This window comes from Equus asinus, chromosome 13 (assembly GCF_041296235.1).
Source record: "Equus asinus isolate D_3611 breed Donkey chromosome 13, EquAss-T2T_v2, whole genome shotgun sequence".
NCBI lineage: Eukaryota > Metazoa > Chordata > Mammalia > Perissodactyla > Equidae > Equus > Equus asinus.
In genome coordinates this window covers 43786073-43801811 of record NC_091802.1, presented here as the reverse complement: position 1 = coordinate 43801811, position 15739 = coordinate 43786073, and the positions used below count along the sequence as shown (strand labels likewise).

The 15739-nt window shown below is 48.3% G+C and overlaps 1 long non-coding RNA gene across 1 annotated transcript; it reads left to right on the top strand.

Moving 5' to 3' along the window:
• Nucleotides 1-242: 242 nt before the first annotated feature.
• LOC139040060 (uncharacterized) lies at nucleotides 243-3973 on the top strand. Its single transcript, XR_011493883.1, has 4 exons — nucleotides 243-382; nucleotides 622-730; nucleotides 1596-1787; nucleotides 3410-3973. It is a non-coding gene; the product is annotated as an uncharacterized lncRNA (long non-coding RNA).
• Nucleotides 3974-15739: the final 11766 nt, after the last annotated feature.

Sequence of the window (15739 nt, the reverse complement as noted above, 5' to 3'; positions counted from 1 at the left end):
GGGAGGCGACCGAGGCGAGGCAGAGGCGGCGGCGCGCTCGGCGGCGCCTCCGGGTCCTAGAACCGCATGCTCCCGCTGGCTCGGAGCCGGGGGACTGGCGGGGTCTGGGTGAAGGGGGCCACGGCCTGGGGGCCGGAGGGTCAGACTTAGCAATCGGGGGTTATCAACAACTGCTAGCGCGGCTTGAAGACCCCTGACGGTGCAGCGTTGGGGCGCAAGGGCTGCGTCCGCCTCTTGGGTTCCCGACCGAGAAGGTGGGAACCCCCTTCCAGGCCCCCCACCCCTTGTTTCTCTCCTCTGTTTAGCCCAGAGCCGAGCTGAGGACCGGAGGGAACCATCTGCAAATGAGAACCCCAAAGCAGTGCGGAGGGCGCAGATCCAGGCAAGCGGAGACCCCGTCCCACCCTGGACCAACTCTGCACCGGTGCTGGCATTCCCAGTGGTTTTAGAATGGGGACGCCCATAGAAAAAGGCAGGCTGCGAGAATCTGGGGACCACCAGGGCGGTCTCGAGGGGAAGCGCAGGGGTTGGGGAACGGAGGATTAAAGCCAGCATCCAGGCTGGGAAAGGAGCAGGCACCGCAGAGGGGGAAAAAAATCTCCTTGACGCTGTCACCTCCAGGGACCTAGGGTGGCCTCTCGACTTGGAGAATAACAATCGCTGATGCCTGGCAATTACAGCAATACTTCCAGAGGTCTTCCTTCATTCATCCTGACAATGACCAGGAAAGGTAGGTATTGATATCCTCATTTTAGAGATGGGGAAACTGAGGCTCAGAGTGGTTAAGTGACTTGGGCAAGGGCACACGGCTAATAAAGGGCAGAAACAGATCTCCTCTCTGTCTACCTCCAAAATCTACACTGCCTTGGAGCTGTTGTCCTGGCCTGCCTCCCCCCCACCCCCAGGTCCCTCTCATCCAGGGCCGACCAGAAGGATGACAGAGTATTGCAGCGTGTAGAACCCCAGGTCTGGGCACAGTCTCTAACCTGAATTTGAGGCCCTTCTCGTTCAATTGCTCCTCTCTTCCCCATTTAATTTGTGGGGATCCCCAATTGCCCTTCCCTGCACTACCAAGGCACCAAGGAGGGAGGGTCCTCTAAATGAGCCCTGGATTTTCCGTAGGCCAGGCCAGGGACCATAAGTGCCCCCTTCCCCCGTAGCTTCCTCTTTCTCCCGCCCTTCTTCTCAAATTCAGAACCACTAACAGGAGTTTAAGCAGGAGCTGGGAAGTTTATCCAATTTTAAGGAAGGCCCTGGGATGAGCCAGCCCTTCCCCTAGACTGACCTGATTTAAGCTTTTCTTCTGCCAAGGTCACCAGCACCACTGGTGGGTGAGGGATGTAGTCATTTATTTCATGTCCCAGCCAGGGGCCCATAAGGTAAGACAAAGAAGGATTTTCCTCAGGTGCACTAAGAAGTGGTCCGTTCCCTGCCCGCCATCCTCCTCTCCAACCTGGGACAGACTAGTCTTGCCCTTGGGTTCTTGTCCTTGAGCTTAGCTAGGACCGCTCTCTCTCTTCTTTCTTTTTAAAGAATTTAGTCCCCGATCCCCTCAACGGCTGTCTCTTTCCATTTAACAACAAACCTTTACTTAGCACCAGCTGTGTGCCCAGCACTGTGCTCATTCCTGGAGATTCTGTGGCAGATGAAAAGGTCCCTGTCCTTGGGCCGCTCCTAGCCTACCACGGGGCAGACTCTGAACACATGCGGGAGAGTGGCTGCTGCCAGTCAGCCTGTGCAGCCATGGCTTCCTGCTTCCTCTTGCCCAGAACTACTCCTTTGAACAGGTAGGAGAAGGGTGGGAGCTGTACCCCTGAATATCTGAGCGGGGTGGGGAGCCTCTAATACAGTCACTGCCAGCTTGCGCCACCTGGGGGTGCTCAGGCCATTGCCCACCACCACCCGTGGAAATACGGCTGGGCTGAGTAGGACCTCTTGTGTGGAAAATGATCAGCTCAGCCAGCATTCTGTCTCTCTCGTACTGATCAGAACTGTGAGGTACACAAAAATGGGAGAAAAAGTAATCAATTATTACCTAATAGATTTAGTTGGCATGGGAGGAGGTATCTTTCCAATTACGGTCCACAGAGGAAAAAATCCTAGAAGGGATGCTTGGTGAAGTTTGGAACCAATGCTGTGGTGGGTCTGTGCTTCCCCCTGCTGGGCACAGGAGGTATGACAGCCAAGACAGGGCGACGCCTCCCGTGGTGATAGAGATGGAGTCACAGCGTGGGTGACATTTTTGGACTGTTGTTGCCTTGTCATCTTCGATGGAAGGATTGTGCCGTCACTGGGGACAGTCAGAGCTTGAGTGACTGAGCAGGTTTCCCCAGGAATTTCCTCGCTCCCCCTTCCTGCTCACCATTACTCAGTTGGTGCCTTTTTTTTGTTTTGAGGAAGAGTAGCCCTGAGCTAACATCTGCTGCCAATCCTCCTCTTTTTGCTGAGGAAGACTGGCCCTGAGCTAACATCCGTGCCCATCTTCCTCTATTTTATATGTGGGACGCCTGCCACAGCATGGCTTGATAAGCAGTGCCATGTCTGCACCAGGGATTCGAACCGGGGACGCCGGGCCACCAAAGCAGAATGTGCGAACTTAACCACTGTGCCACCAGGCCAGCCCGTGCCTCTTTTAAAATATTTTAAAAAGTAACACATGTGCACAGTTTAAAAGAAAAACAGTTTTAATGTATCTTTACAGAGATATTTTGGGCATATGTAAACAATGTGTGCGTATGTGTGGTTTTGTGTGTGTTTGACACAAATGATAGCTCCACGCTGTTTGGCTCCTTGCTATTTTCCCTCAGTAACACATCTGCCTCTACAAAGCCTACATAGTCTTCCATCATATGGGTGCATCTCAATTTATTTCAGTTTCCCCTCCTAGTGGATATTTAGGTTGTGTCAGCCTTTTGTTACTACAAACAATGCTGCCCGCAGGAAATATCTTGGTACATATCTTTGCTTGCATTTATGTGTATATCTGTAAGGCAAATTTATAAATATGACATTGCCGGGTCAAAGGCTATGCACTTTTAAATTTGGGATAGGTTTTCATGGATTTGCCCTCCAAAAAGCTTGCACCGATTTGCAACCCCCCACGTCCTCACTAACAGGGCATTATCAAGCCTTTGGATCTTTGGTGAGGCCTCTTTGAAAGTCTTTGTCATGAGGCAGGTGATGACCTATCTCTTTCTTTCTCCAAGGCAGAAACTATGTCTTTTCCACCCCTGTATCCCCAGCACAAGACGTAAATATTGAGTGAAAGTAAACAGGGCTGCATTTTGGCAGGCCTGGAGGGAGGGAATAGACAGTTAGGTTTGAGTAGGAAGTCTGTCCTTAAGGGCCACTTTCCTTTCCAGCCCCTGGTCAAGCCTCTGCCCCAAACCCAAAAGCTCTCCTCTTGCAGGAGCCTCCGGGATTTCGAGATCTGGGGTCGAAGGCCAGCAGTCTGAGGGCAGCCCTCACTCAGCTGTCTTGCATCCCAGGGATGGAGCTCATCGTCACTGAACTGCCTGCATACAGACCGGAAATAAACTGAGAGTTCAGCTATAAGGGATTGGCTAAACCAGCAATCCAACCAATAGAACTTTCTGCAATAATGGAAATGTTCTCCATCTGTGCCATCCAATATGGTAGCCCCTAGCCACATTGTAGCTACTGAACACTTGAAATGTGGCTAGTACAGCTGGGGAAACGAGTTTCAAATTTTACTTAATTGTTATGAAGTTCAGTGTAAATAGCCATATGTGGCTACTATATTGGACAGTGAAGGGTTAAATGAACCTTGGTATATCCCCACAATGGAAAACTATGTGGCTGTTAAAAAAAATGAGGATGCCAGGTACTGATGTGGAAAGATCGCCAGGGTATATTTTGAAGCAAAAATATGGTGCAGAACAATATATATAGTACGTAATTTTGTGTATGAGAAAGGGAGATGGAAACAAGAATAAATGTCTGTATTTGCTTGAATTTGCATAGGGGAAGTAGTAAAAGTGGTCACTACCAAGGTGCTGGGGAAACAGGGTGGACAAAGCAGAGGTGGGAGCAAGACTTCTCGGTGCATTTCTTTCTAAACCATTTGATTTTTGAACTACACGCATTTGTTACTTATTCAAAAAGTTAAAATAAAATAAAAGCAAGGTTTTCGTCGTTTCCCAAGGAGGGCTGCTCTGTCCCTCTTGTGGGCAACTTGTGGCAGGTGAGGAAAGTAGCCCCACTACACTCTCCTTTCCTTTTTTTTCTTTAAATGATTTTTTTTCTCCCCAAATCCCCCCAGTACATGGTTGTATATTTTACTTGTGGGTCCTTCTAGTTGTGGCATGTGGGGCGCCACCTCAGCGTGGCCTAATGAGCAGTCCCATGTCCGTGCCCAAGATCTGAACCAGCGAAACCCTGAGCCGCCAAAGCAGAGCGCGCAAACTTAACCACTTCGCCACAGGGCCAGCCCCATACACTCTCCTTGCTATGGGACCCACCAGAGGACAGCCCAGCGGAGTCAGACAGACAATGCCTCGTGAGCCACACCCTAGGTGACACAGGTGCTCAAGCCTGGCTGTGCATCAGAATCAGAATCCCAGGGGAGGTGGAGTGAGGGATCTGCACCTTTTGTGATCCCCCACGTAGCTCTCAGGCAGACACTGAACTATCCTTGCCAACACCTCCCAGTGAAGAGAGGACAAGCTCCTAGGACCAGGCACATGTCCCTTCCCTGTAAACAGCAATGGTCACTGATGTCTCCCAAGCACCAACACCACAGCAGGCACAAAGGCAGAAGATTTGCACATGTCTTTCCAAGCTGGACAGCAGCCTTGCAAGGCAGGCTGCATCACAGTGCCCTCTGAGCTCAGTGTCCTCTTGAGTGGCTGATTTACCCAAGGTCACACAGGTGGTAAATGTCAGATCTAGGATCCAAACCCTGTCGTAAACCCCCCAAGCCTTGGTTTTCTCATTCTGAAAAAATGGTGATAGGATTTCATAGAATGGTTCTGAATATTTAAAAAAAAAATCCTGTAAAGGGCTTAGCAGAGACTTTTATTTCCAGCAATAAGGTGGACTCTATTTCCAGAGAAACTCTTCTGATACAAAATAGGTAGAAATGCTTGATAGAAGATAAAATGTGTGTGTGTGTGTGTATGTGTGTGTGTTATTTTCAATGCAAGGCTGAGCTGGCAAGAAAAGAACAAGTCCCAAAGGCACAAATCCAGAAAAGAACAAGACAAAACCTGGGACTTCTTAAGGTAGGAGGTTGGATCAGAGACAGTCTGCCCCTCGCAAAAGTTGAGGGTGCCCAAAAGGTGATATCCTTGGATAAACTTAAAAAAAATCCACCCTGCAGAGAGATGGTAGGATACTTGCCTGCCTCAATCTATCAAGAAGATATAACCATTCAAAAGTTGTATGCACCTAACAACAGAACCTCAAAATCATAAAGCAGAAATAGTGGGACAAATAGACAAGTCCACCAAGGTAAAAGAAGATTTAAATCACCTCCCCCTGGAATTGGTAGTTTAAACAGACAAAAAATTCAATAAGGATGTAGAAGATTTAAACAATACAATTGACAAGCTTAATCTAATTGAATATTTTTGAATACTCCAATCAACAACTGGCAAACACACTTTCACTTTCAGGCACACGTTTACAAAAGTGGCCACATATCAGACCATAAGGCAAGTCGCAACCAATCCAAAAAAATCCTACAGACCTCATTATCTAACAGCAATAAAATTACACTAGAAATCAATAATCAAAGACAACATAAAAAGAAAAGGCAACCCCACACATTTGAAATTGTCAAAATGCACTTTTAAATAATCTATGGGTTGAAGAACTCCTAATAGAAATTAGAAAATGTCTAGAACAGAATATACTATGTATAAAGTCCTCAGCACGTACTGCTCTAAAAATGGAAGTGAGGGAGATGAAGATGCAGCGATCACTAGGGGAGGTGAGGGGGGGTGTCTGAAGGACAAACTTGGCACTGGTCAGTTCTGAGGTCAAAGGAGTAAAGACTGAGGATTGAGTCTGAGGTAACCATGAGTCTGGGAAGGGGGCACCCAACAGATGAGTTACAAACCACAACCCTGTGAGTCGGGATTATTCTGGTCCGATTTCCTAATGAGGCCACTGAGGCTGCTAATGGTGAGATAACTCAAGTCATCCGGTTAGAAAATGACACAGCCAGGATTCAAATTCAAGTTGGCCCTCTCACTTTTCATGCTGCCCCCCAGGGGCATCTGACGGAGGTAGGGACGAGCTTTCTCGTTAATCTCAGATATTAAGTGTCTTAATCTCTGAAACAGTCTGCCAAAGAGGCATTTGGTCCCCTCTCAAGCTCTGGGCTGGCTGGCAGAGCAGAGAAGCCATGAACCACAGCTGTCACCTTTGTTGGTTTGTGTGTCTGTCTGTCTCAACCAGCTCTGCTAGGCCAGGCAGAAGTGAAAAATGTTGTCTGTCTTTTCAGGGCTCTGAAGCCCTCACAAACTAAGGCAGGTGAGGCCCCATCCAACTGGCGGCCAATTGGAATGAGGTACACAGGTGCCCAGAGCTGTGAGCTGAGAGGAGAGGGTGGGCTGAGGGAGCCACCGAGAGTGCCCAGGCCCATCCGCTGGGCCAGGGACCACCTGCAATGAGGGTGGGCTGAGGGAGCCACCGAGAGTGCCCAGGCCCATCCGCTGGGCCAGGGGCCACCTGCAATGAGCCTTGTGCCTGGCATACACCAAGTGTTTAATGAATGCTGACTGAAGGAGCATTTACGGAAGACCTGCTGAATACCAGGCATTGTGCCTGTGTAAAGGTCTCATTTAGTTTGATCCTCACAGCAACATGCCGAGGTTGGTGTTATTAGTCCCTTTTTTCTTTTTTACAGATGAGGAGACCGAAGCTCAGAGAGGTTAGGTGACTTGTCCAAGGTCAAGAAAACGGCAGAGCAGAGACAAGACCCAGACCTGGGGGCCCAGCTCTCCCTGCCGTTTCCCCTAGACGAGAGACAGCCAGGTTTCAAAGGTCTCTCTCCTAGCCAGCCAGGTCAGAGGCCACGTGATGAAAGCCATGATAGGGGTGAGGCCTTGGGCAAGCAACTGGACCTCTTCACTCATTATTCAGTAACGACTTATGCTGGGCCAACAACACACCAGGCACCGGGGAAGAGAAGAGAATAGACCTCCACCCACCCAGGAAGACTCACAGCCGAGAGTGGGGGGCATGAGGGGAAGAAGAAACTAACCCCAGCCCCACCCCTGACATTTATGGGCCCAGGACCAGAAGTCAACTGGAGCCCACTTACAACTCATCTAAATATTTAAAAGTTATAAATCAAGCCAACACAGATAAATAAATTCTATCCTCTTACCCTGGTAAACAGACCTTCAAGAGGCCCAGAAAGCCAAGTTCAAATAAAAAATTCTAGCACTACAGCTCTGCACTGGAATATAGCAGTTCAGAGAGAGTGACCTCTTCCCTTCGTGCTCCTGGCTCTGTCCTGCCCTAAGAGGAGCCACAATCCACACACATATTCAAGCCCCCCCCCCACACCCATAAACAGCATCCTTACCCACCATACACCTAGGGCTGTGCGCACCAGCCGCACAATCCACCCTTGGGAAAACAAACCTGGGCCATAGACTGTGCAGGCCCCGGAAGCAGGCTTGGGACTTTCTGGGCAGGGGAGGCATTCAGGTACCTAAGGCATGGTCAAGTCCTGTGCTGTCCAATATGGTAGCCACGAGCCACATGTGGCTATTTAAATTTTGCTTTAAACTATTAAAAATTAAATAATATTAAAAAATTCAGTTCCTCAGTCGCACTGAGACACACTTCAAGTGTACAATGGCCACATGTGGCTCGTGGCTACCATATTGGATGGTGCAAATAGAGAACATCTCAGTTATGGCAGAAAGTTCTATTGGACAGCGCTGGTCTAGAAGGTGAGGCAGGGCTTCCAGTGGGCTCCTCGCCCTGTGGGGAGGGATACAGCTGGAGGAGGCCAGAGCCAGACCCCTCTTGCCCATATGTAAAGGCAGAACTACCTGAGGATGTCAGGAAGTCTTCACAGAGAGGGTGACATTTGATTAATTGATCAAATTACGGGGAGGGAGGTGAATGGCTGTTCAGAGAGAATAGCTTGTACAAAGGTCCAGTGGCAAAGACCTGTAGGGAGACACACAACAGATTAGGTATGACTGGAATGAAGTGCATGGGACTAGAGGGGGGAGGGTGAGAGTCTGGAAGGACGCACAGGCCCAATCCTCAAGGTCCTGGGGCACATGCTAAGGATATGAGACCTGAGCCTGGTGGCTGAAGGGGTCGGGTGGAGCAGGACCGGACATGATCAGCTGGGGACATCAGAAAGAGAAGGAAGAACTGAAGACCAGTTAGGGATTTCCAATCAAAACAACAGAGCAGGAAAGAGAGAAGCAGAGGGGAGGGAAGGGAGAGATTTTTCAGAGGGAAAACATGGCTTTGATGTAAGGGTGAAAAATAGCTCGTGTTGGGAGTGCAGATGACAAAGAGATGGTGGATCACAACAGGGACAAGGACGAAGGAGGAGTTATGGGTTGGGAGAGAAGTAAACAGTTCCACTTGGGATTCCTAGAATCTGAGAGGCATCCATTGGGCCAGTCCAGACAGGAGGGTGGAGATGGACAGGAGTGCTGGCCTCCTGAGTTGGTGAAGAAGGGAAGGGCTGTTGAAGCCACGGCAAGGCTGAGCTTTCCCAGGGAGGCGAACGAGTCCAGGCCCATCTGAGGACAGGAATTGCGAGGATGTCTCCCCGCGGCGTGGGGAGGCCACAAGAAGCACCAGGACCTGCAGATTTCCCTGGAGAAACCGCCTCCTGCAGGCACCAGAGAGCGTTCTGTCATTTGTTGATGAGAGGGAGGTGGGCGGAGCCTGGGGAAGCACCGCCCTGGGAGGATTCAGGAAGAAGGGTGAGTCCCACGCTCTGGAAGGAGGTCAAGAGGGTAAGGACTATGAAGACGATGGAGTTGAGCAATCAGGGTGTCCCTAGTGGCCTTCAGAAAGAAGAATGTTTTCACCAGGAGCAGCTGAGTTTCAAGGGCAAGTTTGGTAGCAGGAAGGAGAGACGGGGCGAAACAGGGGCAGAGCCGAAGCCCGCCATCGCAGAGAGGAAGCACACGCAGAATTAATGGTACCTTCCTAACCTGTGCTGAAATCTGACGTTGGTCGTTGCAGCGGTTACCCCTTAGAAGTTCAGGAGTTCAGAGAACCGCTTAAGGTGGAGAATCCCACCCGAAGAATAATATCACTGTGCAGTGTTCCCACCAGGGATGTGTGGCCTAAGTCCACAAGGAAACACCAGACAAACCCAAAATGAGAAACACTCAATTAAAAGGTGGGGAGGGGAGTTCTACTCTGAAAAAAAAATCATGAAAGACGAAACAAAATAAAGAATTGCTGCAGATTAAAGAAACCTAAAGAAACAGGACAATTAAAGGCAATGTGATCCTGGTCTAGATCCCACACTAGAGGGAAAAAATACTGGAAAGGATCCTTATTGAATCAATTGACTAAACTGGAATATGGACAGTAGATTAGATAAAAGTATTGTACCAATGTTAAATTTCCAAAGTTAAAAGGTCTACTGTGGTTAGGCAAGACAGTGTCTTTCTTCTTAGGAAATACCCACTGAAGTATTTACTGGTAAATGGGCATGATGGATGCCACTGACTCTCAGTTCCAGGGGGAAAAAATCTATCTAGATAGTTAGACAGAGACAGAGAGAGACAGTGAGAGAGGGAACAAATGAGACAAAATTTTAACAACTGGTGAATCTGGGTAAGGGCTACATGGAGCATCTTTGTATCGTTCTTGCAACTCTTCCGTAAACTTGAAATTTTTCCAAATAAAAAGTTTAAAAAACAAACTCTACTCAAACCAGGAGCCTCGTGAAGCTAGAGACCTTTATCCTGTTCTTTTCCCCCAGCGCTGGCCCTAGGCAGAATTAGGGGCACAGGTGGCAACCAGAAGGGCCGAGGCCCGCCGCTTGGGGACATTCCTCGCCCCCCGACATTTTCTGAACTGGCAGCTGGAGGCAGACCCAGGCCAGGAGTGACTCACCCGCTGGGCTCTCTGGGCGGAGGGGGAGCCCCGCCCCGCAGGGAGGACCCCGGCCAGCAGGTGCCGCTGTTGAGCCAACTCTGGCAGAACCTGGCAGAGCCTGAGCCGGGACCTGGAGATGGTCAGCCCATGGGGTTGTCTTCCAACACCCGGCCCAATAGGGTCTGTAAGCAGCCTCGCTCATCCTTGCCCGGGTCTAGCTTCCCACTCCCCGATCCTCGGCTTCCCCGCACCCCCTCCCCCACCTTGGATGCCCCAAGGCAACTCCCTTGGATGACTCCGGGTGGAGGACGGGAGGGGAAAACCAGGAAGAGGCTTCAGTCCTTGGCCCTAGAATCCAAGTAGTCAATAAATCCTCCCCTTTTCTCTGCCCCATCTCCCTCTCCTCCTCGTCCCTCCTCCCTCGTTCACTCTCCCCTCCCCCTCTCTCCCTCCTGCTCCTTCTCTCCCTCTTCTCCTCCAAGCAGCCCCAGGCTTTCAAAACAAACACACACCTCCTCAGCCCCTCCCCAGCCAGCCCGGGCCTTTCTCCAGGAGTTGCTGCTCCTAGACTCCAGTTCTCTGCTGGGCCCAGGGATCAGGACGGAGATGGAGAGGGGATGACAGGGTGCGGAGGGGCGGGAGGGAGGGGAGGGGCGGTCTGTGTGATGTTCTTTCTTTCTGTGTGGAAAGGAGTTGTCCCCATAGCCGCTCTGCAATAGGGTGGGACGGGGGTGGGGTCTTCCCTGCCCCGGATGGTGGGGCCGGGCCTTTACTCCAGGTCTCTCCTGGCCCTCCCCGACTCAGGATGAAAGGGGCCTACCTAGAGAGGTCATTTTGTCCATCCCCTTGGCTCCAGGAAGGGCCATAACTGTGTGAAGGCCTCCCAATCCTATATGTGCACTAATTCCTTTAACATCCTTTCACTGAGCACCAGCTCTGTACAAGGTACCAGGAGCTTTATCTCATGCCAGCACCTTAAGTCCTCACTAGGACCATCGGAGACAGGAAAGATCCAGTTCAATCCAGTGCTCATCTGTGACTCCTGACTCACCCAGTGGGTTTGATCTTGTTCAGCTTCGGGGCCACCACTGCAGCTCGCAAATGTCTCAGTTATTGCATTTGTCTCACCGGCTTCAATGATTTGTCTTCGTGGGTCCCCCACCCCTACCAGACTGGGCTCCAGACCACAGCAACTGGGGACAGTGACACCTGGGGACCCTGCTCTAGCCCTCACTGTGTGGCCTTGAGGAAGTTCTTCGACTTCTTCAAGTTTAGTTTTCATCTGTAAAACAGAGCCAACAGCAATACCCTCCTCATGGGGTCGATGTGATTGTAAAATGACAAGATTCATGGAAAGTGCTTAGCACAGTAAATTTAACTTAAAAAAGGGAAGCCCATCCCCGCCAGAATGGCTAAAATGAAAAAAGCAGACAACACCAAGTGTTGCCCAAGGATCTGGAGCAAAGGAACTCTCATATTCAGTTGGTAGAGGTGGAAAAGCATTTAGCAGTTCCTGGTAAAGCTGAATGTGTGCATACAGTATGACCCAGCAATTTTACTCCAAGATATACACCCAAGAGGAATGTGTACACATGTGCACCAAAAGACACGTAAGATAATTTTCATAGCAGCACTACTCACAATAACCAAAAACTGGAAACAACCCAAATGTCCAGCAGCAGCAGAATGAATTCATGCATTTTAATATAGTCATATAGTGGAATACTATACAGCAATGGAAAAGAATGAACTACTGTTACTTATAACAACGTAGATAAATCTCACAGACATAATGTTGAGGGAAAGCAACTGAGCACAAAAGAGCTGCATATAGCATTTTTATGTTTTTATGGAAAGTTCCCAAACAGCCAATGAATCTAGGTTAGAGGTCAGAATATAGGGTAGCCTTGGTGATTAAAAGCGAGGCTCAGGGAGTTCTGTGGCACTGGTATTGTTCTGTTTCTTTATTGGGTGTGGTTACACAGGTGTACTGACTTTTTGAAAATGCATTCAGCTGTACACTTATGATTTATGTACTTATTTGTATAAATGTTATACTTCAAGAAAAAGTTTACACTGATATAAAAAAGACAAATGAATAGAGCTACTTGCATCACATACATAAACCTTAAAACGTTTCTGAACACAGAACAAGTAATTAAAAGATTTGGGTCATAAGATTCACAGAAATCTTAAAAGGACCTAATACTATGTATTGTTTAAGCATCCATACCAAGGCAGTACAAACAAGAGACGTGCAGGGGGATGACAGACACCAAATGCAGGACAGAGGTTCCATTTTAGTGGGAGAGAGGGGACTGAGGCATGCACAAGGGACTTCAAATGTTTTTCTACCTTTATTTCTTAAGCTAAGTGGTTCTTATCAAGAATGTTCATTGTATTATTCTGTATACTTTACACTTTTCTGATTGTCTAACATATTTCATAGTTAAAAGTACTCCTCAGTGTTAAAAAAACAAAAACACCAACAGGAGAGGGGAGAAATTGTGTCTTGTTTATCTTTGCCTTTCCAACGTTAACCTAGTGCCTAGTACTCAACAAATGTTTGGTGAAGGAAAACTCATTCGGCCAGTAAAAGCGTTGGAGCCAGGGTTTAATGTCAAGTCTTCCCGCCCCACCACAAGCCAGGGCACAGCCGCGGCGGGGCAGCCATGACGGAGGCCCCAGCCTCACTCAGCACTCTCTGTGTTTGAACTGAATTACAGAATGACTGAATTACAGGACACAGAGAAGGAACAAAATACCTTCATTAATTGGAACTCCGCAAAGTCAGAATCTGGTGGCCTAAATTTCTACACATTGTACCACCAAAATCTTTAATAACTTGCTCTTTATCTAAAACCTTTTAAGATTTATCTTCATGATAGCTTGATTCATTTGTCTCTTTTCTGTTAGTGCCTTTGTCCTCTCCATGGGACAGAAAAGGGGGCTTTCTAATCTAAGGTTTGGTCAAAACAGGATTGGGGGGCATATTTGGTGCAAGAGAATAAACAGCCTTCAGCACATTAATTCTTTGCATGGAAGGAGATGCCACTAATTGCAGACGCGTTTTATCTGTTTGTTGGGCCCCATGTGAAATGCAGCCTCTAAGAAAAACACTTCTCACCACTCAAAACCCACCGAAGCATGCCCAGCCCTGAGAGGGGCTTCTAGGAATGCAAACGACAGGCTGCCTCTGCAGCTGTCAGCAGAGGCAACTGCATCACAAACGCACAGGAGGGCATTCATAGGCTTTGAGGATTGTTTTTAAGGAAGAGAGATAGGTCCTATTTCTGCAGGAGGCTGATTATTCGCTTACCTCCAATGGGACCTAATAGTTTGAAGGGCTGCGAATGACGCTGGTGGTGGCTGAAGCTGTGAGAAGCCCATCTGGTCATCCGTCGCATCATCGCTCACCTGTCTGCACAGCAGATCTCTCACCCTTACTGACATGCATCAAAGCAGGGTCTCTACTTGGCAACACCGATGACGGCAGTGGTGTACTGTACTTGATGGTAATAAAATGACGATGCTCTTTGAAAACACTCTCATTCACACTTTCCATTCAGACTGTCCTCTTGCCACCAGCACTCCCCCAACCCAACCCAAGGCAGGCTGAAATCAGTTAAACAGTTATCCATTCACTCATTCACCATTTAATATTTAATAAAAACTCACATCTTCCAGGAATAGGAGGTCAGGGATTGAGGCCTTATAAATCTGAGTTTTCAGTTCGGTAGAGAGAGGACAGTGGTTATAACCAGGAAAGCCAGAGTGCGGTGTGGTTACCTCTAGAATTCATCACTGTTAACACAGCCACTTCATGATAGTCATAGAATTGGATTCCTTAATAATAAAATAATACTAATACAAAAAAAAAGAATAAATAAGTAATGAGTGTTTAAAAAAAATCCCACTTGTGCCAGCCACTGTGTTACATGTAGGGTGACAAAGATGACTAAGAGGGTCCCCACCCTTAGGATCTCAGAGTCAAGCTAACACATAATTATGATTCCATGTGCTTAGGGCAATGACAGAGGGAAATACAGAAGCAAGGCCCCAGAGGAGGGCGAGGCTGGCTGCTCGTCTCGCTCCCCAGACCCTCCCCTCTACAGTGCCCAGCTTGCCAGCCATGCCCAGCACCTGCTCCCCAAACTCATTCCTCTGAGTCTTTGCCCTGCTGTTCTCTCGGTTAGTGATGCCCTTTCCCACCCTCACCTGACTGCAAACCCCAAATGCCCCAAGATTCAGCTCCAGATGACAAGCCCCGAATTCAGGAGAGGAGTTCATCCGGCGGAATGCGACCAGGAAGGAGAAGCCTGGGGATTATTCTATGTTTTATTTCCTAAGCAGGAGCCTCATTCTACTACTCTACATGCCTTTCTGTGTCTGAAATATTTCATCATAATATACTTTCAAAAGACATTCATCTTTAAAAAAAAAACATAGGGGGGTGCCCAGCCCCATGGCCGAGTGGTTAAATTCGTGCGCTCCACTTCGGCGACCCAGGGTTTTGCTGGTTCGGATCCTGGGCACAGACATGGCACAACTCATCAAGTCATGCTAAGGCAGCGTCCCACATGCTACAACTAGAAGGACCCACAACTAAAAATACACGACTATGTACTGGGGGGCTTTGGGAGAAAAAGGAAAAGTAAAATCTTTAAAAAAAAATAAAAAAAGACAGATCCAGTCCAAGCTACACCTCCACCTTGATCCCCACCTCCTGCTACGTTTTCTTGTCAAGAATCAAGCTCAAAAATACCTTACCATCAGTCAAAATCAAGTTTGTGTTTCTAAAGATGCCTGGAAATGACTGTCACCCATCCAGGATCCGGGTTCCCTCTGGGGTGTGGAATGAAATTGGGGAGCAATGTGATGCTGGGACTTCAACGGCAATGGCAATGTTGCTATTTCTTTTTTTTTTTAATTATTTTATTGAGGTCACTTTGGTTTATAACATTGTGTAAATTTCAGGTGTACATCATTACATTTCGGCTTCTGTATGAACTGCATGTGTTCATACAGAATGTGTTCACCACCAATGTTGCTATTTCTTAAACTGGGTAATGGATCCATAGGTGTTTGTGCCTAAAATATTATATAGTAACTTAAATGTTTGAAAAGCAACTCTGTCCGGAGTGAGAGGGGCAGGAAGGAAGAAGGAGAGGAGAAGGAGTTTTAGAGAAGTTGGATAAGGACGAGCACACAGGTGGCTCTCAGCTAGGCACGGAAGGTACATTGAGTAATCAGGTTTGACTTGCTGATGTAGAGCGGGGCGCGGTGAAAAAGGCCCTGGGCTGTGTCTCGTTGCAGTGAGCCACGTGGTGGTGGCTCAGAGCATGGGAGCTGGAACTGGACCATCTGGGTTCAAGTCCCAGTGCAAGCTCTCATTAGCCCATGACACTGGGCAACTTACTTCAATTTCCTCATCTTGAAAAAGGCTTGTGGGGATCAAATGAGATGAAGTATGTGAAGCTTGCACTGGTTGGTATCTAGCAAGTGCTGAATATTGTTATTACTTGTGTTATGGTTATGACTTACTAGTCACGTGACCCTGAACAAGTCACTTTAGTTCTCCAAAACTCAGTCTTCCCATCCATGAAATGGGGATCTCATCATATTGCCAGAATAAACTCGTGTGAATGCAAGTGCTTTGAACATTCCAGAGTGA